The sequence below is a fragment of the Podarcis melisellensis genome (genome assembly GCF_964234715.1).
Source record: "Podarcis melisellensis genome assembly, chromosome: 14".
Taxonomy (NCBI): Eukaryota; Metazoa; Chordata; class Lepidosauria; order Squamata; family Lacertidae; genus Podarcis; species Podarcis melisellensis.
The window spans coordinates 47009799-47032678 of NC_138546.1; the positions used below are offsets into that span (position 1 = coordinate 47009799).

A 22880-nucleotide genomic window follows, 5' to 3' on the forward strand; every position below is an offset into this window, starting at 1 on the left:
CAGCTTTTTATCCAAAATGTAATGACCTGAATGTCTTTGAGTCCTTTGCCCATTCAGATAAATAATCATGTTACCCTACATTAATACAAGGTTGCTCTGTATTAACCCTGCTTTTGTCAGGACAGATTTAACACTAAAGGAAGCTTCTGATATTTAATCTGATTCTGGAATTAGGTCATACTACAGCTTGCTTTTAAGGAATCCTTATGCAGTACTTTTTGATTGAACAAGTGTGTGGCTCACACTATTGATGGGAGCATGCATACATGTATGCTTTCTTCTGGTGGGTTGCAGTGCATCTATTTTCCACCAAAGGTTACACCTGATGGTGTCAAATTGCATAAAGCTACGTAATTGGGTATCACATAATGTAAACGGTTAGAAATGAGTACTCTGATTTAAGGCTGTTTGACATGAAAGAAGGGAAAAGAATATTGCGCTTTTGTAGTAGACAACAGTTGTTGGTGGATGTCTTGATGATGCAATTTGGAAGAAATGTTGAGTGGGGTGTGTGTGTGTGAATCCCTGGTGAACCAAATTACCTTCTTCTAGGAACTGCATTAATTACTCTGGCCTGCAGTTATAATTTTTTCTATCTCTGATTTGATTTACCAGTAGAAGCTGACTTTTAGCTTAATCCTGTCTTCCATTGCTGTGTAGAATAAGGGGAGGGGTTGAATTTGAGCTGGAAATGATATACTATTGTCGAGTACCTAGAGACATTTAGAAATGAAAATATTTGTTTGTTTGCTCTTGTCACACTCTGGGTCTGAATACTCTATAACTGTGATGCCTAGCTATGGTTTGCCTTTTGGACAGAAATGACTTGTCTACTATACGCCATGCACTGCTAACTTCCAGGTTGGATTTTTGCAATATGTTTTATGCGGAGCGACCTTTGAAGATGACTTTGAAACTTCAATAGGTTCAAAGTACAGCAACCAGATTACTGACTGGGCTTCTATTTAGATTTCAACTCCTGATTTAAAATAGCCGCACTGGTTGCCAGTTTGTTTCTAGGCCCAATTCAAGGTGCTAACGTAAGTGATTTAAGCCCCAAACGCCAAAGCCCCCAGATATCTGAAAGATTGCCTCCTTCCCTACTGGACGCTCTTGGGTGTTGAAATCTTCAGAGGGGGTCCTATTATGAAACTCCCTCCCCACAGAGTTGCCTCTGTCTTTTTCACTATGCAGTTTTCAGCAAAGGCTGAAGACACACCACTTTCCCCTGATGTTTGACACTTGAGATGCATCACACCCACCTTATTTCTGCAATTTTAATTTTTTTAAAACTATTTTTGTATTGTGCTTGAATTGTTGTAACACACCCTGGAGCTTTAGGGTGAAGGGCAAGAGGAGGAGCATGATGATGATGACGATGATGTAACTTTTCATATTTGTTTGTGTATAATCCCTCTCCTTTATCACTTAGGGTAGGTTTAATCCATTAAAGCTCCTTATTGACATCTTGCATGCTCAAACTCTGAATTTATACATTTGATCTGACTTTAAAAAGTCAACTCCAAATGAGTTGTTAATGGGTAAAGCAGCCTTTGCCATAATTATACTTGCCTCTGATGAAAGGGATGACGTGGTGTGGCCTAATATGCTCATATAATTTATTTCTCCCCAAGTGTTACATGAATTGAATTTTGCTCACAATGAAGACATGCTGTCATCTATTTTTCATTTTCCTTTTATGGAAACTTAATGGGTTTCAGGAAAATTAAATTACATGATAATTCAGTGCCGGTAGTGTATACAGAGCCTTTTTACCCTTGGGTTTTATACATCTAAGAGTACGTTCAGCTTGTTTTACACACACACGTGTTTATGGTAGTATTTCAGTCAGATGGCTTTAAGCACAGTAATACCTGAAGGCTTTATACAAATGTGTCTGTATATTGCAGCAGGTGTCCATTTGCGCCCCCCCCCTTCCCTGTTAGCAGCTGTGGCAGTCTGAGGAACAGCAACCGCCATCAGGTGTAGGACATTATAATTCACAGGTCACAAGAAGTTGCCACGTTGATATTTCTGTCTTTGCTACAAATCCTCTAAGGGGGTTATCCTCCGTGACCATCTTGCTGCTCTCAGCACTGTAGAGACACTGCCTTTGAAGTCAAGTGCAAAGAAATTGTGGAGTGAGCAGGTGTAAGGATACAGGGGTTTTTTCACTCAAGGGAGCATACAGATAATCTGAAAAGACAAGTGAAGATTTTGATCTGCTGGTTACATATGCTCAGAGAGAAAAATACCACTATAGTTTTGAAAAGTGTCCTATTTAATTTTTAAAACATAGAACTAACATTATTTTTCTTTATTTGAACATCAACAGTAAAAATGCTCAGAATGCTGCATAGTATTTCAATTTCTTAAAATTAGGCCAACCTACTACAAGACTAGCAAAAACTTTTTCCTTATTTAATATGGAGAAGCAAACCACATGAGCACTGATTCACATGTAACGCTAAACCAGCTGGCTTCATGTTTTTGCTTTCACTCCTATAGGAAGGGAGGAACCAAGGGATGACCGCTTGAGGTATGTGCCCTGTAGGTAGTGTGAAGGGTTTTGAATATTGTTAATGTTTGTTTGAAGGTGAGATATATTTTAGTGCAATACTGAGTATTAACACATAAAAAATAATTTAAATAATAATTTATTACTTGTACTCCGTCCATTTGACTGGGTTGCCCTAGCTACTCTGGGTGACTTCCAACATGTATAAAAACATAATAAATCATTAAACCTTAAAAAGCTTCCCTATACAGGGCTACCTTCAGATGTCTTTTAAAGGTTATATAGTTACTCATCTCCTTGACCAGGGGTCAGCAAACTTTTTCAGCAGGGGGCCGGTCCATTGTCCCTCAGACCTTGGGGGGGCAGACTATATTTGGGGGGGGGGAATGAACGAATTCCTATGACTCACAAATAACCCAGAGATGCATTTTAAATAAAAGCACACATTCTACTCATGTAAAAACACACTGATTCCCAGACTGTCCATGGGCCAGATTTAGAAGGCAATTGGGCTGGATCTGGCTCCCGGGCCTTAGTTTGCCCACCCATGTCCTTGACATCTGATGGGCAGGTGTTGGCCACATGTCTGCGGACAAATGCCGGCTCCCTCGGCCTATAGAGCGAGATGAGCACCGCAACCCCCGAGTCGTCCATGACTGACCTAACCGTCAGGGGTACCTTTACCTTTACCTTTACTTATTAGGGATTCTTAGGGAAGGAATATGTAACCATGCGGAAATCATTGTCCTCTAGCCATTCTGCACTTCCAAGAGATCTTTGGAACTCCCTGCCCATTGACACCAGGCAGGTTTGCTGCATTCTTTTTCGGAACCTGCTTAAAATGTTTTTGTTAAGGCTTCCGGAGGCGGCGCAAAACGGCAATGGCGGTCCTCTTTACTGTGTGAAGAGGGGCTCCGCGAAAAAGGGTCGTCCGCTGCGGCAAAGCGGAGACCCATTAAGACAAACCGTAGGCAGAGCGAGCCTGCGGCCGTGGGACTCGGCGGGTGCCAGAAGCCCCCCCAGAAACGAGGAAGGGACCTCGTAAGAGGCTCCGGAACGTGAACGGGGGAGCGGCGCTGTGAGTTCATCGCTCTTTTCGCGGAAGTGAAGCCGCGCTGCTGTTGCTGATGAGCGTCGACCTTTCTTCTTGAAAATCATCGTAATTGGCTGCAATTTACCCGTGAGTAAGGGGTATTAAAGATCGACTAAAGATTGATTTAAATTCGTTTAATTCGGCTGAAAACGGGAGGCGAGTAACAGGAAGTCCGCCTTCCGGTCCTGCTAATCAGAGCAAAGCAAAGAACCCGATGTGGGCTGAAGCGCTCAAAAGAGACTTTGAAATTAGTATGAAGGGGCATTAACAGACTGTGTTCCTCTAGAAATTAAAAAGATTGAAGGATTAAATCTGTTGGTTCATTGCGCTAAGGAATCTTCCCCCTATTGTGAAGGGACGTGGAATTGAAAGGGATAACCGAGCTATCGGACTGCCAGTGTTGCAAAGGAGTACTGTCAGGCTGCTGAAACTTTTTCTTAAGTACAAATTGTTGCATTGATGGATACACTATCGCTTTAATACTGATAATGGAACCTTTCCGTTACCTTGTGGCACTATTTTGAAACAGAACTATCTGAAAGCCTCCTTTTTGAACTTGGGGACTATAAAAGTTGAAATAGGAACTTTGATGGCGGAAAAGAAACTTTCTTTCTTATGAAAACCCCCCCTAGTGGATTTGCGGAGGCATAGAGGTCTGGGAACTGTACCTTATTGGGATTTTTTGTGGTTTAATTGTTTACATTCTGGACTTGCCTTTCTCATGGATTGAAAGACTATTTGACCTTGAACAGAGGCAGCTGGGGAATGAGTGGCCTAGGGAAAACAAGAGCATCTAAAGCTAAGGAAGCTTTAGCTGAGGAAGCTAAAGAAAAGAAAAAAGATAAGAGAGCTGGGCAGCTTGTTCAAACAACGTTGACTCATCAACGCAGATCTTCGGTACCAACTGTGCTGACGGCGCAGGAGGAAGAAGTTGAAACGCTTGCAACAGAAGATATGGCAACTGGAGGAACTGATCCAGTCTTGAAACAAATTTTGGAACAACTGGCACTTTTGAATAAGAAGGTGGACGATCAGTCATCTAAAATTGACAGAGCTACATCTACTATTAGCAAGTTAACAGATCAGGTTTCCCAGCATACTCAGGCTATTGAGAAACTGCAAGGAGCTACGGCGGAGAACTACAAATTAGCTGCGGAAGCCAATCAAAAAGCTGAGCAAGCGTGCAAAAAGGTGGAGGAGATCAAAGGGGAAGTAAGACCTCTGAAAAGACAGGTAGGAGAACAGCAAGCCTACCTGTCAATGGTGGAACTGAAAAGTAAGGAATGCAATCTTAGGCTGAGGGCCGTCCCAGAGCTGGAGCAGGGCAACCTAGAGGAATTTTTGACGCAGTTGTTCTCTAAATTCTGGGGGGTTGAGGAAGATAAAGACTTCAAAATTGTGACGGCCTTCAGATTGGGAAGATCGGTTAAGAAAGACAAGTCCAGAGACTGTTTGGTTTGTTTGAGAACAAGAGAGGAAAGAGACAAGATACTAGGCCAACATTTTAAAAAATCTCTGGAAGTTGAAGGCAAAAGGGCAGAAATTTATAGAGACATTCCTAAATATCTGTTGGATCTTAGAGCCTCATATACAGACTTGGCAAAATTGTTAAGGTACAACGCAATCCCTTACAGGTGGGAATTTCCTCAAGGTCTATCATTCACCTACAAAGGAAAGAAGGTAAGAATCAAAACACCAGAAGACCACCAGAAGTTCCTACACGACAACGAGGAGGACCTCCAAAAGAGAGCTGCAGATTCTTGGCCTCCACCACCGGGATCACCACCAAGACCTGTACCATCTGGAGGCGGACCGGCACCACAGCCTTCGGGAACGGAGGACAAATTAGATACCCAACTGTGATATCTAAGAAGTAGACCAGGATGTCTCTGCAGCTTCTTAGTTGGAACATAAATGGCGGGAACTCTCCAGAAAAACGGAGAAAAGTATTTCATATTTTGAAAAAAGAACAATTGGACATTATTTGCCTGCAAGAAACACATGTGACAAGACTCCACAGAAAAGTGTTAATTAACAAAAGGTTAGGCCAAGAATTTATCTCATCGGACAAAGTTAAGAAAAGAGGAGTGGTGATATATGCAAAGGAGAACTTGTCACCAAAATTCGTATTCAAAGATGAACAGGGTAGAATTTTGGCAATTGAAATTCAGACACAAGGAGAAAAGTTTTTAATTCTAGGAATATATGCCCCAAATGATGGAAAATCGGAATTTTTTAAGAAGCTGCATGAGACTATGCTGGACTATTTGGATTACAACAACATTATCATGTTGGGAGATATGAACGGCGTCGCCTCAGTGAATATGGATAAGTCGCAAAGTGCTAATATAACGAAAGACGGCAGACTACCAAAAACCTTGTTTGAAATGATTGACAATTTGGATTTGATTGATATATGGAGGATCAAGAACCCTCTAGGGAAAGAAGGAACTTTCTTTTCTGAGGCCCACATGACATGGACGCGAATCGACCAGATATGGATAACTAGAGGGCTGGCACCTAAGACTAGAAAAGTGGAAATCTGCCCAAAAACCTGCTCCGACCACAACGCTTTGAGAATGGAACTGAGATTAAATACAACCGGATCTTTCAGATGGAGAATGAACGACGCTTTGTTAAGAGATCAGGAGATTGTTAAGAAGGCCCAAAAAGTTTTAAAGGATTATTTTGAAATAAACTTAAAGACAAATGTGGAAAAAAGAACAATCTGGGACGCAAGTAAAGCAGTTATGAGAGGGTTTCTAATACAGCAGAATACGATTAAAAAAAGGCTCTGGAATGAAAAGAAGGAGAAGATTTTGGAGAAAATAAGAGAAGGAGAGAAAAAACTGAGATCCAGGCCTAAATCAAAGGAAGTATTGAGAGAAGTGAAGTTTTTCCAGGCACAATATTCGAAATTGATAAATCAAGAGGTGGAATGGAAAATTAAACAAATGAAACAAAGATCCTTTGAATCTGCTAATAAGTGCGGGAAGTTGTTGGCTTGGCAGTTGAAAAAGAGACAAAAGCTTAACACAGTTACAAATCTAGAGATTGAAGGGAGAATGGTTCAGAAACCCGAGGAAATTAGAAAGTGTTTCCAGAGATATTTCAAAGAACTTTATTCACAAAGGCCACAAAAAGGCTCGGAGGTGGACCAATTTGTCACAACTAATGGATTACAAAAAATACCCCAAGAAATGAGAGCAACCCTGAACTGTAATATTACAATCCAAGAAATTGAATGCGCCATTCAGAACCTCCAACTGGGCAAGTCTCCGGGACCTGATGGACTTACTTCCAAATATTACAAGGCATTGAAGGATTCATTGATACAACCATTGTTGGAAGTTTGTAACCAGATTATGGAGGGGAGGAAGGCACCGGAAACGTGGAAAGAAGCTTTCATCACGTTGATACCAAAATCAGAAACTGAAAAAACTCAACTTAAAAACTACCGTCCTATCTCACTCCTAAATGTGGATTACAAAATCTTTGCAGACATTTTGGCAAGCAGGTTTAAGAAAGTACTAAATGAAGTGATTCATAAGGACCAAGCAGGCTTTCTCCCTGGCAGACATCTATTTGACAACACAAGAAACATCATTGACATTTTGGAATTTTTACAGACTAACTCAAATACAAGAGCGGTGTTGATCTTTATTGATGCGGAGAAAGCCTTTGACAACATTTCTTGGATGTTTATGAAGAAAAATTTGGAAAGGATGGGAGTAGGGCGGGGGTTTGAAAATGGAATAGAAGCAATTTATTCAGAACAAAAAGCTAAATTGATAGTAAACAACGTGGTGACAGAGGAGTTCAAAATTGAAAAAGGGACACGACAGGGGTGCCCTCTATCTCCTCTGTTGTTTATTTCAGTCCTGGAGGTGCTATTGAACATGATTAGAAATGACCGGTTGGCACAGGGAATTGTGGTCGGAGAGAAACAATATAAACTGAAAGCATTTGCAGATGACTTGGTATTAACATTACAGGAGCCAGCCTCTAGTACTAAAAGAGCGTTATAATTAATTTCTGACTTTGGTCGGGTGGCGGGATTCAAGCTGAATAAACAAAAAACTAAGGTTTTAGCAAAAAACTTGACAACTACTGAAATAGAGGAGTTCAGAAAAGAAACAGAACTAAATGTGGTTAAAAAAGTAAAGTACTTAGGGGTGCACCTGACCTCCAAAAATTTGAATTTGTTTAAGGACAATTATGAGAAATGTTGGTCAGAGATCAAAAGAGACTTGGAAACATGGTCAAGACTGAAACTTTCCTTGTTGGGCAGAATAGCTGCTATAAAGATGAATGTATTGCCGAAAATGCTATTTTTGTTTCAGGCCCTCCAGATCGTGGATAAGGTGGAATGTTTTGGAAAATGGCAGAGGGATATATCTAAATTTGTCTGGCAGGGCAAAAAGCCCCGAATAAAGTTTAAAATACTAACAGATGCGAAAGAAAGAGGGGGGTTTGCCCTGCCGGATTTGAAGTTATATTATGAATCTGCAGCCCTCTGCTGGTTGAAGGATTGGATTTTGTTGGAGAACACCGATGTCCTCGACCTGGAGGGATTTGATAATGCTTTTGGGTGGCATGCATATTTGTGGTATGACAAGGTTAAAGTCCATAAATTGTTCAAAAACCATATTGTCAGAAGGGCAATTTTTATGGTCTGGTCAAAATATAAAGACTTATTGGAGAGTAAAACTCCGAGGTGGCTCTCACCGATGGAGGCCAAAGCACGTAAAAGACTTAATATGGAGGCCCATTGGCCTAAATATTGGGAAATAATTGAAAAAATTGGAGACAAATGGAGGTTGCAGAGTATGGAAAAGTTAAAAAACAAGGTGCGAGATTGGTTGCATTATGCTCAAATTCAGGAAGTTTTTAAAGCGGACAAAAAAGTGGGTTTCCAGGAGGAAAAATCGAAACTAGAGACAGAGTTGCTTGAGCCAAAATCTAAGCTAATTTCGAGAATGTACAACTTGCTGCTTAAATGGAATACACAGGATGAGATTGTTAAATCCTCCATGACAAAGTGGGCGCAGGACTTGGGGCATAACATTATGTTTGAAGACTGGGAAAGGTTATGGAACACCGGAATGAAATTCACGGCATGTAGTGCCTTGAAGGAAAATATTATGAAAATGACATACCGGTGGTACATGACCCCAGTCAAGCTTGCAAAGATATATCACCTGTCTGATAATAAATGTTGGAAATGTAAAGAAGAGGAAGGGACATTTCTACACCTCTGGTGGACCTGCCCGAAGGTGAAGGCCTTCTGGGAGATGATACATAATGAACTAAAAAAGGTGCTTAGATTTACCGTACCCAAGAAACCGGAGGCCTTCCTCTTGGGCATGGTAGACCAGAGGGTGGCCAAGAAAGATAGAACTTTCTTTATGTACGCTACTACAGCAGCAAGGATCTTGATGGCAAAGCACTGGAAGACACAAAATCTACCCACACTGGAAGAATGGCAGACGCAGCTGATGGACTATATGGAACTGGCTGAAATGACTGGCAGAATTCGAGACTCGGGAGAAGAAGAAACGGAGGAAGTTTGGGAAAAATTTAAGGACTATTTGAAAAAGCACTATAAGTTGTATGAATGTTAAAAAATGCTCCTTTCTAGGAAAGTACAGCTTCAGTATCGGTAAATTTTTGAATTGGTAAATAAGGTACAACAAGACAGAAGTGGTGTAATGAAATAATTTTATTGTGTTGAAATTAAAAATTAATGGATTTGGATTGAAATGTTTAGAGACCAGATATCACGATAAAATGGAAGATATATTATTATGTTTAAAATAAGTCAACAAATTGCTGAGGTTTTGGATTTACAGAGAATGCAGTGCTCGGAAGATGGGGGGAGCCCATTAGATTTATGGAAATATGTATTTGCAATTGGAATTTTGTATATTATAAACCTAATAAAAATTATATTAAAAAATAAAATAAAATGTTTTTGTTAAGGCAAGTCTCTCCAGACATGTAGAAGCTATGTGTGTTTTCTCTCTCTTTAGATATTGTAAATATTTTGCAATGGCAATGTGCTGCAGCCCCCAGGGCGCATCGGAAGATGGCTGACAATAACATCTCTCCAACCCACACGAGGTAATTAGGAGGCTGTGATGGGAGTAAATAGCCTCCCTACCCCCCCCAAGGCTGTGGGGGGGGCTGCCTTTGCCTGCTGTGCCCTACACCACCCCCGAATTTGCGGGGATGGGGGCACTAGGCAGAAAACCCTCCTGTGGATCTCGGCGCTCCTGGACGCTGTCTCTGATCTGCGCCTCTAGCTGCAATAACTTCAAAAGAAACAATTAGGAGGAAGCGAATGCACATATTTCAAGGAAGAAGGGGGAGTAAAGACTGCTAACTGAAGAGATCTCTGATGAACAAGACGGGTTGGAGGAACAAGAATAAATCATGAGAAGATCACCAAGGCTCGGTATGGCAAAGGGACTGGATGGGGGAGGGGGAAAAACTTTCCTTTCTTTCCTCTATGTGATTAAACAAGAACCCCCCCCTACAAGTCAGACGTGCCGTTTTAATGACTAAAGCTGTGGATTTATGTCTGTGTGGAGATAATTTTCTAACCAAAGCATGTTTCAAGAAGATCATGGAAAGTATAAGAGCTTTGGAATGACACAGTTAAAAATACCGTTGCCATGTTGGCAAGTTCTGTCGGAGGAATTAAGTCTGGGAGGAGGAACAGAGCTGTTTTTATATTATGGGTGAGACTCCTCAGAGGGACTTAAGAGCGACAGATCTGTGAGATTAATGATGGAAAGAGCGATGTTATTTATGAAAGCGATGATATATGGAAACCATCTTGATATGAGGATTGGATGAATGGAAAAATTCACACAGGATTATAATTGGTGTTTATCTGTTTAAGGAGATTATCAGAAGAGATCATAAAGAAAAAAAGAAAAAATATATACGAACAAGATGAGATGTGGAAATAGCAAGATAAGACTGGGTAGAATTATGAACATTATTTGGACTGATTTGGATACTAACGCAGTAGCAAGAAGATGATCGGAATCCCCCTTCGGAACTTGAAATATGGGTTCCTTCAACAAAAATTTAAAATTCGGCTTTGTAATTCGGAATTTATGTGATGTGGTTTGATTTGATTAATAAAAATTGACTAATAAAAATTATTTTTTTTAAAAAAAGGCAATGTGCTGCAGCCCCCAGCCTCTGAGATGTCTTTTTGTATGGATTTGCTCGTAGAAAAAAATGCTGTGCTGACCTGGTACAGACTACATCACTTCTTACATTTTAGTTCTGTAGGCAAAAACGGGAGAAATGCACCGTTTGCAATTTCTGTTTATTCTTAAAATTCAATGAAAATTTACTTTAAAAAAAATATAAAGACTAAAACAATGTTATACTAAAGGCCCATTGGTGTTGTGGCAAGTTAAGAGTACTGGAGATCTTTGAGATGTCAAAGCAATAATTGAAATAAGTTACAGTAAATTATTTGTTACCTTCTATAGAAGCAGCAGGCATGAATGCAGTGTGGAGATGCAGAACATGACACTGACATAAAACTTCTTTGACATATCTTTTTCTGTGCATTGGAAATAAGACTGGATTAATTCAAGTAATGGGTGGAAGTATTCAGAGTTTATAATCTTAGTAACCTCACGACACTTGATATAGCTAAGTATGGTCCTAGGATTTCATGGACATAAAATTTAGGAGATAATAATTTGTTAGGGGAAGTTTTGGTGGTTAGTGAGAGGCTTCTAGTACAAAGTTGGAAAGATCAATCCAGCAATCAAACAGTGGGCTAGCATCTGGGGAGAAACTTAATTGTATAATTGTAAAACAAAGGTGGACACTTGCCATTCTATCTGGATGAAATATGTAATATGTTCCCATTATGCTGCCTCTTGATGCCATATATGTGTTGGTCAAAAAAGGAAAACAATATAAACCTTCTGGGGATATAGAAGGATAAAAGAGCAATTGTCCAGCGAGTATAAGTACTCGCACTCTGTAGGCTAGCTGCCAGATTTTACTTTTTTATTCCCTGTCCCGCTCTGCTCTTTCGCCCTAGGCATGATTGGTCTGAATGCAAGATGCCACACAGTGGCAGTATGGGGCTACACTGACGAGTGGGAAAAGCTTTAATCAATTATCTTCGTATATAATAATAAAAAAATGCATAGGTACTACACTAGAATAAATATTTTGCAGTAGTCTAAGGGGAGGTGTGTTTGTGTATTCACACATTAAAATTTGCCCCTTTAGCTCTACTAGCCTAGTATTTTTTAATGGCTTCTTTGTGTGAAAATGGAATTGTATGTGGGTTTTGCTGCAAAATGAATGATCTTGTCACTGATCTTGGACTGAGCAAAATATCCTCCAAGGCAGAAGTTTTCAGCTTCAAGTCGCTTTAGTCTCCACTCCGTACAGTTTCAACTCCGTGACTGTACTTCAAACTGCGCTCTTATTAATATGCACAACCTAAAATGCTTTCAATAGAAGGTTATTAGAATGCTAGTTTGCATCCTTCAGTGAATGAAATGATGTGTGATTATGAAGTCATCAGGCATGGACCAGTAAGGCTCGAGAGAGCCTCCCCCCTCTGAGGTCCTTAGGGTGCCATTGATTGGTGACCATGTGTTTGTGCCCGATAGACTGTGAAATGGTGTGTTGCTACACGGCTGTGTTGCACCTGCGCCCCACCAAGGTGATTGATTGGTTTGGTCATGTGGAATGTTCCCATCTGGTCTGCAGTAATGTGTTCTCCCCCACCCCCAGCAAATAGCAAGCGCTGCCTTAATAACTATAGCAAGTAGTCGCAAAAGGCTAAGGAAGATGTTCCTTTTTAAAATAGACTAGGATTTCAGGCCATACTCTCTCCCATTTCTGTGGTATGCATTTTGGGTTTTTGGTTTTAAAGAAACCAACGACAGTATGCACACACACACTTTAGAAGGCTGAGCAATCATTTGTAAATAATAGTTGATATCAAAAATAATTTAAGGGACCAGCATCAGAGGTCTAACCCCCATTTCCACAGAACACTTCTACTTTCTGATTAATTTATTATCCTTAAAACCTCACTTTTTTAATTGGTTGTTTTATTTATCGTTAACGATTTTGAAATCTAAATAGCAAAAAAATATATGTGGTTGTCTCAGTTCTCTCTCTCTCAAAGATTCATTTATAATATTGGGCAGTCTTGTTTGCTATTTCTTAATCTCAGTTTTTTCATAATTGATCTATTCATTCCATCTAATGACTAATTACATATCAGACCACTTCATCAGCAGTATTCATCACTGTAGAATGTAATAATGACATTTCAACAAAGGAAAAAATAAATATGCAAATAAGAACTCATTAACATTTGCACGAGCTGTTTGAATAATCACATTGCTTACAAGACTGTAATTAACCGAAATTGATGCTGTGTTCAGGATTTGATGGCGTGTTTTCTCAGCATTTTATTGCTACTACTCTGGGGGCTGGAATGAAGTTCTCCTCTTCTTTGAGCTTCATTTCTGACTTGATATGATGGGTTGTGCCAGGTACCAGAGACTTTGGGGAGTTTTTAATTCACCTATGACCTACCCTCAATGCATATGAAGATATTTGATTTAAATGGCCTTATTTCTAATGAAGCACTGTTAGACTTCTGTAATTATGCAACAACTATGGGGAAGAAAGAACCATGAGAATTAGAAAGTGCTCATTTTTAACAGCATTGTTACACATACCACATTATATTGATTTAGGAGTATTATTTGCATGCAGTATATTATGCAAATACAGATTTGTTCAACAAAATGATTTTGTGTCGGGAGGTTTGAGTTTAGTGTAATTGAAAATCAGTTGCTTAGGAAAATTATAAAATATATAGTCATTTCACAGCAGTTTCACTTCTTCTCTTCTTCATTTTTGTGCTGTGTTCATGGCTTTTGCCATAGCTATTGTTTGTGTCAGGTTTTTTTGGATGACTGCAAATGCTGATTATAACAAGTTTAAGGAATTTTCTTTGTTGAATATGTACCCATGCCATATGGTTCAACACAGAACATTAACTTGACAGGGATAATACATTGTAGTATATGGAGACAATTTTGCCTGCAGCTTAACTATTACTTTCTGGTTGGGGGCCACAAGTACAGAATTCAGTTAACATGCAGATGAATTTGCTTGACAAGAGTTGCACTTCTAATTTTTGCCATGTAATTGGAGCACACCCTCCTGTTTTAAGGTAGCACCAATAGTAAACATTGCATTCACTGAGAGGAAGAAATATACCTATCTAATAGTGGATCAGATCAAATAAAATGCCAACCCTTTACCTATGTGTTTTCCACCTTGCTTCACATTCTCAAATTTCTCTCCTTATTTCTGATTTAGTGACAAGCCTTAGTTTGTTGATGCAGTTGAACTGGACAGACTGTGTCATGCAAGCCATAGTTTGCCAACTAATTACAGTGGTGCCTCGCAAGACGAAATTAATCCGTTCCGCGATTCTCTTCGTCTAGCGGTTTTTTCGTCTTGCGAAGCAAGCCCATTGACAGCTTAGCGGATTAGCGCTACAGCTGTCAAGCGGCTTCCAGCGATCAGCTGTTAAGCGGCTTATCAGCGGAACAGCTGATAAGCGGCTTAGCGGCTTAAGAAAAGGGCGAAAAAAGCGGAAAAAACCCCGCGGGGGGATGCAAGATTTTTTTCGTCTTGCGAAGCAACCCCATAGGGGAATTCGTTTTGCGAAGCGCCTCCAAGACGGAAAACCCTTTCGTCTAGCGGGTTTTTCGTCTTGCGAGGCGTTCGTCTTGCGGGGCACCACTGTATAGCTTACAGTCTGGTTTGCTGGCAATGGTACTCACAAACCATAATTTGACCAGTTCAGATGTAAGAAGTTAGAGCACTTGAAGGCAGAGGGCAGTCCATCCACACAACTTGTCACTATAGACCAGAGCTTTCCAAACTTTACATGTTGCTGACACACTGCGACACAGTAATTCAGTTTTACTAGCAAACTAACCCCTTATAAAAGCGTGGGGAGCGTTTGGACGACACACCTAGACACTGCAGCCAACACGCTAAGGTGTTGTGATACACAGTTTGGAAAGCTCTGCTATAGACTATGATGGTTTTTTGTCTGAACTGCCCAGTAAATAAGGTAAAGCTTCTGTATATCCCATATACACCCTTCTAAACATCAGTTTCTATAAATTTTAAAGCTATCCATTTCATTCAACCTAAGAAGTAGTGAAATCCTTATATTTTAGTAGGTGACATGCATCAGTAAAGCCTTATATCTGAATTAGTCTTATTTTAATCCAAACTCAGGTTCAAGATTAAGCAGGTTCCTGGAGATTTTGAAACATTGTGCGCAAGCACTATTGGTGAGCACCCACCATTTTTTTCATGAAGGTTTCCACGGAAATCTTGCTGAAGGAATGGAGATAGTATTCCAGGGAGATAGTATTCCAGGGAGATTTTGCTGTATGTATGGAAGTTAGACTAGTTTTAGCCTTTCATCAATCACTCCTAAAAACATCGGCATTTAAGAATACTGTTACTAGTTATTCCCAGTTCAACAGTCATGTGTATTCATTTATCATTGCAAACAGACTAGTTAATGCTGCATGTAAAATCCAGTAGCAAAGGGTTAGTTAGTGCCTGCTTCACCAAACAAGGCTAGATGCCAGGGCTGTCTTACCCATAGAGGCTAGTGGAACAGGGCGCCGGGGAAGAGGTGGAGGCTGGATGCAGCACCTCCCGGCATCAGCTCGCCACCCTCGCCTGCCTCCGCCATGCCGCCCACGCCAAAGCAGCACCAAGCCCAGAGCCTCTCTCTGCCGTGACCATCACGGCATAAAGCAGCCAGCTGAGCCGGGAGGCACCGCAGCCAGCCTCCGCCTCTTCCCTGCCAGAGGAACCATCCTCTAGCCCCTGCCCGCCTCCTCCAGCCCTGCTGGCAGTGCCGTCTTCCCTAAAAAAAAAGGGACAACTCTGGGAAAGGGGGGGGGGCGCCGGAGGGAACTTTGCACCACGGCGCCGTATATGCTTAAGACGGCCCTGCTAGGTGCTGCTTACGGTTTTTAAAATTACTTGAATCAGGTTGTGGACCAGAGCTAGGGGTGCTGAATTAGTCCAATTCTCTTTTAAAGTCATCTAAGCTATTAGTTGTCTCTGCCTCCTGTGGATGTGAGTTCCATAGTTTAACCATGCACTACATGAAGAAGTACTTGAACAATATTGGCCCAGACTAGTATGATGTTTGAAGCTTTTCAGAATTAAGGATGCAGAGGAGATAATGATGATAATGTTTCTACCTTTGCACTGAGCTCTTTCCCCACCCCCAAATACCGTACTTGGGAACATGGCCTGCTGTGGGCCAGGCAGGAGGAAAAGGTGGTGGTGATGCCCCTGAAATGCTCCCCCTGCCCCCAAGCACCTCAACAACAAGCAGGAAAAAAGATGATCGTTATGATTGTCATCAGCATGCCTCTGCACTAGACTGCACCCACAACTCTGAAACAATCCCTGCTGCAGGGTATGCAGCAGAAATGAGAAATGAGAAAATGTTCTCATATGCAGCATCCCACCTAACATCCCACCCTCATATTCAACTGTGGTTTTTCCCAAACAGCTGCATGCTCCATGTACAGGCAGGCATCAAAAGAAATATAACAAGAATTGCTCCTCCCCTCCACAGTTTTCAAAAAATTATCTCAGGGGTCAGCAAACGTTTTGGGCGGGGGCCCGGTCCACTGTCCCTCAGACCATGTGGGGGGAGGGCGGACTATATATATATATATAAAGGTAAAGGTAAAGGTACCCCTGCCCGTACGGGCCAGTCTTGACAGACTCTGGGGTTGTGCGCCCATCTCACTTAAGAGGCCAGGGGCCAGCGCTGTCCGGAGACACTTCCGGGTCACGTGGCCAGCGTGACATCGCTGCTCTGGCGAGCCAGAGCTGCACACGGAAACGCCGTTTACCTTCCCGCTGGTAAGCGGTCCCTATTTATCTACTTGCACCTGGAGGTGCTTTCGAACTGCTAGGTTGGCAGGCGCTGGGACCGAGCAGCGGGAGCGCACCCCGCCGCAGGGATTCGAACCGCCGACCTTTCGATCGGCAAGTCCTAGGCGCTGAGGCTTTAACCCACAGCGCCACCTGCGTCCATATATATATATATATATATATATATATATATATATATATATATGAACGAATTCCAATGCCCCACAAATAACCCATACATGCATTTTAAATAAAAGCACACATTCTACTCATGTAAAAACACACTGTTTCCCGGACCGTCCACGGGCCGGATATAGAAGGCAATTGGGCCGGCTCTGGCTCCCGGGCCTTAGTTTGGCTACCCATGAATTATCTCAAGCAGCTGTCTGCTGCCTGTTCCACCTGGATGGCAGGCAACAAAACAAACAGGGCAATAAACAGGTGGCTCCAATGACTTGAAAATAAGACAAAAACAGTTAAAGTAAACTAAAGTGAAGTAGGAAACAGTAACTCTTTAGGACACCAGTGGTTTCTACTGTCCAAATAATTCGCTTGTCAACCACATCTGTGATTTCATTTATTGGCTACAAACACTGACAGGCAGGAGCAGCTAAGCCAGTTCATTTTGGTTAGAAGGGCACCTATATATTTTGTTTCGTAGCCTTTTTTCTAGGAGAGCTAGAAGCTTCATTTTCTTTCAAAATGGAAGCTCAGAGACTGGGGCCCCCCACCTGAAGGCACCAGAGAAAATTTTCGCGGACTATGGTTGGCAACCCCTGAAATAAATGTTACAATGATAAGAGGGGAAAGCTCAAAAATGGCCTAATAACTGAAAAATAGATTGGGAAGAAATGCAGTCAGCTCACAGATGCTCCACAAGAAAACTAAAACTAAATTCACTATGTAAATTATTCATGGCAAATTATTTGCTTGGCTCTTCTAGACATTTAGAGGAAATGGAATTGTGGACCTCTGAACTATCAAGCAAAGTAGAACACTAGTTATCTCTTTTGTAAAATCATCACATATAAAAGTAACCAACACACAACTAAAAGGTCAGCAAAAGGAGGGTATTCAAGTAACAATATGCTTACAACCATAATTATTTTTATTAAGCTGTGAAAAATAATTATACCTTAGTTAACATTCTGCATGTATTTAGTAACTGCTTATAAACTGCAGCAATCCAGGAACATGACCACCTGGGAAGAGAACGTAATTAAAATGATAATAGGCCCAATGAGAAGAGAGGGTATTTGCTCATCTTTGGCCCAGGGGAAGAGTACTGGTTAACAAATGCCTCAAAATGTAAACAGCACAACAAATCTTTTGAAATATTCATCCTGTTGGGAAGAAGCAGTTATGTTAAGGTGCAACATTAAGCAGAAATAAAAGCAAGGGAACATGCAATCCTACATGCCTTTTTATAGTCCGATCCTTTACTGCTAGTGAGTTTTGTTTGATTAGCATTTTCTGCACACTGGCTAGAAAAAAAAATAGGCTGCTCAAATCTTATTGGAAAATGAAAACTATTTCAAATATTCAGGTTGCACATGGTACCTGTCCAGTGTGTAATCCTCCATCCCCTCCATCTTAGCTCAAGCAATCCATTATACTTTAGGATCTCATGCATTTTGGGGGAAAGTATGTGGTTTTCCTCTGCTTCTAGATGCTTATTGGTGTGTATGTGAAGTGGAATATGTTTAGGAGAAGACAATGAACAAAATAAAAGCACTGCTAGATCAAAGCAAACGCCATCCATTGTGGCCAACCAGATATATATGGATGCTCACATATACGGTATTATAAAATCAACATACTGTAGTATTATTTTTTCATATTGTTTCAGTAAATGAAATCATCATATATTGCATGTAAAGTGCTCAAACATTGCTTTGCTTTGTTCTGGAAGCTGTAAGACTCCAAGTAATTTGGATGTTTAATGTTATATTCTGTATTTGCTTTGCAATCAATAGTTGAATTCTTCAAGAGTTGTGAAGTATTTTAATTCCCTCCTTTTTTTAAGGAAGGGCCCAGAAAATCCAAAGATGTAGTGTGCTGAATTTCCAAGACTTGAATTTCCATTAAATTTAAGACTGGAGAGTCAGCATCAGAGTAGTTTAACAGACAGTGCCTATGGCTCTCTAATTTATACTAACATCACTCTGCTGAAAAAGCTTACTCTCTTACGTGCAGGGATATTCTTAATTTTGGCACTGTGATAACCTGCCCAACTCTTTGTGGTACTGAGATGTGCAGCTTTAAAATGACAGGAGTGCACATTCAAAACAAAAACACAGTGTTTTGCTTCCTGGTGTTACTCTTTTTATTCTCTGCCTCTTACAGCAACTTTGAGCTAACATTTACACATCACCCTGCAGTCCACACCATTTCATTCAAAATGTGGTAGAGTGAATGCATTCATAAAATCTGAGAGAGTCAGATTTTTCAGGTGACACTAAACTGTTTATGATGGTGAAAATCTAAGTAGGGTGTTTCCTTATATTCTTATGCCATATGTTGTGTTATAATGGTGAAATGCTAAAGCAGAGGTTTTTGTATCAATGGAGTATGTATTAATCATAGTAGGAATGGGGATCCCTCCCCCCCCTTTTTTTTTTTTGCTTTTTTGAGGGTTGCATTTATTCTCGTCCAACCCTTTAGGGTTGTATGATAGCAGTAGAGATAACAAAAAGTGGGATGTGGTAATCCCACACACATACAAACACAGATAACTCCCTCTTCAGAATGGAGAGGGGTTTGCTGAAGTTCCATTCTCCACAATCCTTCCTGCTGATACAGTTCCAAGAAAGCTGACTTTCTTTGCCTTTGTCAATGGGGAAACCGCTGGCAGCAGTCAGTTCTCCTCTTCTTCACAGAAGGAGAAGGCAGGTTTACTAAGGGATGGCCGTGATTGCAAGTATAGTGGTACCTCGGGTTAAGAACTTAATTCGTTCTGGACCTGAAACTGTTCTTAACCTGAAGCACCACTTTAGCTTATGGGGCCTTCTGCTATCGCTGCACCGCCAGAGCACAATTTCTTAACCTGAGGTAATATTTCTGGGTTAGTGGAGTCTGTAACCTGAAGCATATGTAACCTGAAGCGTATGTAACCCGAGGTACCACTGTATTCAAGAAAGATCAAAGTGTTCGGCTGTCTACTTCCGCATCAGTGCTCCAAGCAGCTTGGATGTTTTCCATGTGCAGGCAGAAATCACCATGCATTGTGTTAAGATCAGAGCAGATGAGAGAGAAATGCCATCCAATGCCTCCTGAAGTGTAGAGAAGCAGGGTTTTTGCCCAGCACTGACAGTGCTGCCCTGCTGCACTCTGTGCAGGTGCCATTTTTTATGCAGGAGGGGACTGGCAAACCAGTTTAAATGATTAAGTAGACATAGTTCATTAACGCTTTAGTTGCATATTTGATTTTGTAATGGCGTTATGGGAAGGGTGTGTATTTAATATTTCTCTCTTGGAAGAATGAGAGGGTTGGAGTGGAAGGAATATATTGGAGCAGCCTTCCCTACCCCACCACTTGTTTGCCAGTACTCAATGGCAGCCTGTTGCTCAGTGGAAGTTGAGGGCAGAAGATTTTCCCAATGTATTCTTTGTTTTATCCCCAGGTGATCCCACTTCATGAAACTACCTGGTTTCATGGCAGTGGCACCTGCCCTTCTTTGTATTAATGCAATGGAGATGTAAGCAGCACTGTTGTGACAGGACACACTCTTCTCTTGAGATGCTTCCTGTGAGCATGGGGTGGGGGGTTTGAAATGCTGCATGCTCAGCAGGAGCAGGAGGCCTTGGGTTTCCATGAAACCCTGCCTGATCTTGTAGAGTGGATCAGGACCAAGAAATCCTGGGTTCAAATTCCCACTTAGCCACAAAGTTCACTAGGTGATCTTGGCTCAGTCACTATTTCTCAGCCTCACAGGAGCTCTTTGGAGAATAAGCTAGATGAACCTAAGTTCAAGTTCAAGAGCAATTCCTCCGCAAGGAAAGGTTACAGCTTTTGAACATTTTAGTTTAGAGCAAAGGCAAATAAGAGGATACACAATTCTATGTGTGTAAAACTGCATGTTGCAGAGAAAGTGGATAGGAAAAAGTTTGCCCCAATCCCATAATGCTAGAATATGAGGCCACCCAGTGCAGCTGAATGTTGGAAATTTCCAGCAAAATTAAGTACTTCTTCGCACAGCACATAGCTTGTTCCCACAAGAGGTAATGGTGGTCACCAACTTGGATGGCTTCAAAAGAGGTTTACACAAACTCATAGAGTCTACTAACCATGACTACTAACCTACTAAGTATGCCTCAGTATAGCAGTTGCTTGAATTGCAGGTGGGAAAAGTGCTGTGACCTTCAGGTCCTGTTTGTGGGTTTCCCATAGGCCACCGTGAGAACAAGATGCTGACCTAGATAGGTCTTTGGCTTCCCACATTCTTTTATTAATAACGCACTCACCTTCATTAAAAAAAAAAAAGATTCCATACAATATGGGGGGAGGGGAAAACAAAAATACAGAAAAGCTCACAACCAACATATTTCTCATTGTTAAAAATGGAAACAAGATTTGAACAAGATCAAAACAACCAGTACTTGTTATCAGTTCTTCAAACGTTGCTTACAAATCTCAAGAGCCTGGAATATAACATTGGCGGTCAGCTGCATGGAATTGCATATCCATGACCAGGAAGGCCATATGCTCCTCTAAAGATCTTTCTGGGAAGGGAGCAATTGGAGAATAAATAAATCTTTTGGCCCTATAAAAATGACAAAATAGTAACTTGTATAATGCAGTTTCTAACTCCTACCTTTTACATGGGCATACACGCTTCACATATGGCATGCCGTTAAATCTTTCTTCAAAAATAGCTGGCAAGAAAATGCTGCAGGAAATTAATGCAAATGGTTTCCTATGTTTTAGGAAAAGTAACAACTTCAAGTAATTAACAGTCACCTTGTGGATTCACAGCACCCCCTGATATGATGATGATGGTGGTGGTTGTTGCTGTTGTTATTCTGTACACTGTTTACTTGCTAAAATGGCTTCTATGTATTGAAGAACATGCCTGTTATAGAGCAGGGATGGATAATCTATGACCCTCCAGTTGTTGAATGGACTCCAAACTCCTATCAACCACAGCCAGCATTGGGAGTTGTAGTCCAACAAAATCTAGAAGACTCCACATTCTTAATTCCTGTTACAGAGCTCTGATGTCAAATTACATTGATCTGTTAAGAGAAACCAGATGTTTGCATTATTGCACTGAAAAAAAGAGGGTACTGACATACCACACATACAAAATTTGTTTAACTGGAAATTCTTCTAACCACTCCTAAGAGTTTTCACACACTAGCAAATTAGAAATACACTCTTCCAAGAGTAAAAACTGCAGACAATAAGTTCCACCCCAAAGCCAGACCTTGCCTTCTACTGAAATAGAAGTATATTCTATCCTAAGAGCTGTTGATGTCACATGTTTGGGCTGAATCATCTCAGATCTAGAATTTAGCCATGCAGTGCTGGTTTGGCAATGAGGTTATGGGTCTAGTTGTTCTGGCCCTTGGAGTCACCTATTTCAGAGTGAATGTGTATTTCCTGGGAACTCAAAGGCCCAACGGCAGCAGTCTGTAAATAAAGGAAGTGACTATTTAATATATGTTTGGGAAGGTCTTCTCCCACAAAGTTGTAGAGATGTAGATTTCAGCTTGTCCTCTGCCGCAGCAATTTTTCAGTGCTTGTAATTTAGTCTTGTGCAAATATTTTGTTTATAAACCCTGCCTGGAATATTGCATACTTTAGTCAAAGCTGTTTATCATTTGGTATAGGGCTTCTTATTTACAGGAAAGAAAATGCTGAGTGCAGTTAACATGAACAGCATGATTCATACTGCTTCAAACAATTTTGCAAGCTAGGTATTTTATTTGCTTGGTCTCTTGACAGTTGCTGGGGGCAAATTGCTTGAGCAAGAAATTGGTAACTTTCTTTTGCTTTTTTAACAGTAATGTGTCCGTTTTTCAAGTAAGCGATAGTGAAATATGTGTCAGTCTTATTAACCTCCCAAGAAACTCCAATTCTGTGTTACAAGAGGGATAGATTATCTAGGACTCAACCCCTGCATGCCTTGCAGTCTTAAGCAGCAATTTGTAAATAACATTTTTTTCAATATCAAACAGCAAAAATAATTTCATACTTGGAAGGCATCAAAAGCTAGCATTTTTCATTACAGGTTTAGCAAGTGTATCAAATGTATT

General features: G+C 40.9%; 1 protein-coding gene across 12 annotated transcripts in view; it reads left to right on the forward strand.

Moving 5' to 3' along the window:
• The window catches only part of TCF12 (transcription factor 12), a 150792-nt gene that overhangs the window by 63301 nt on the left and 64611 nt on the right, over positions 1-22880 (forward strand). The window lies entirely within an intron of this gene.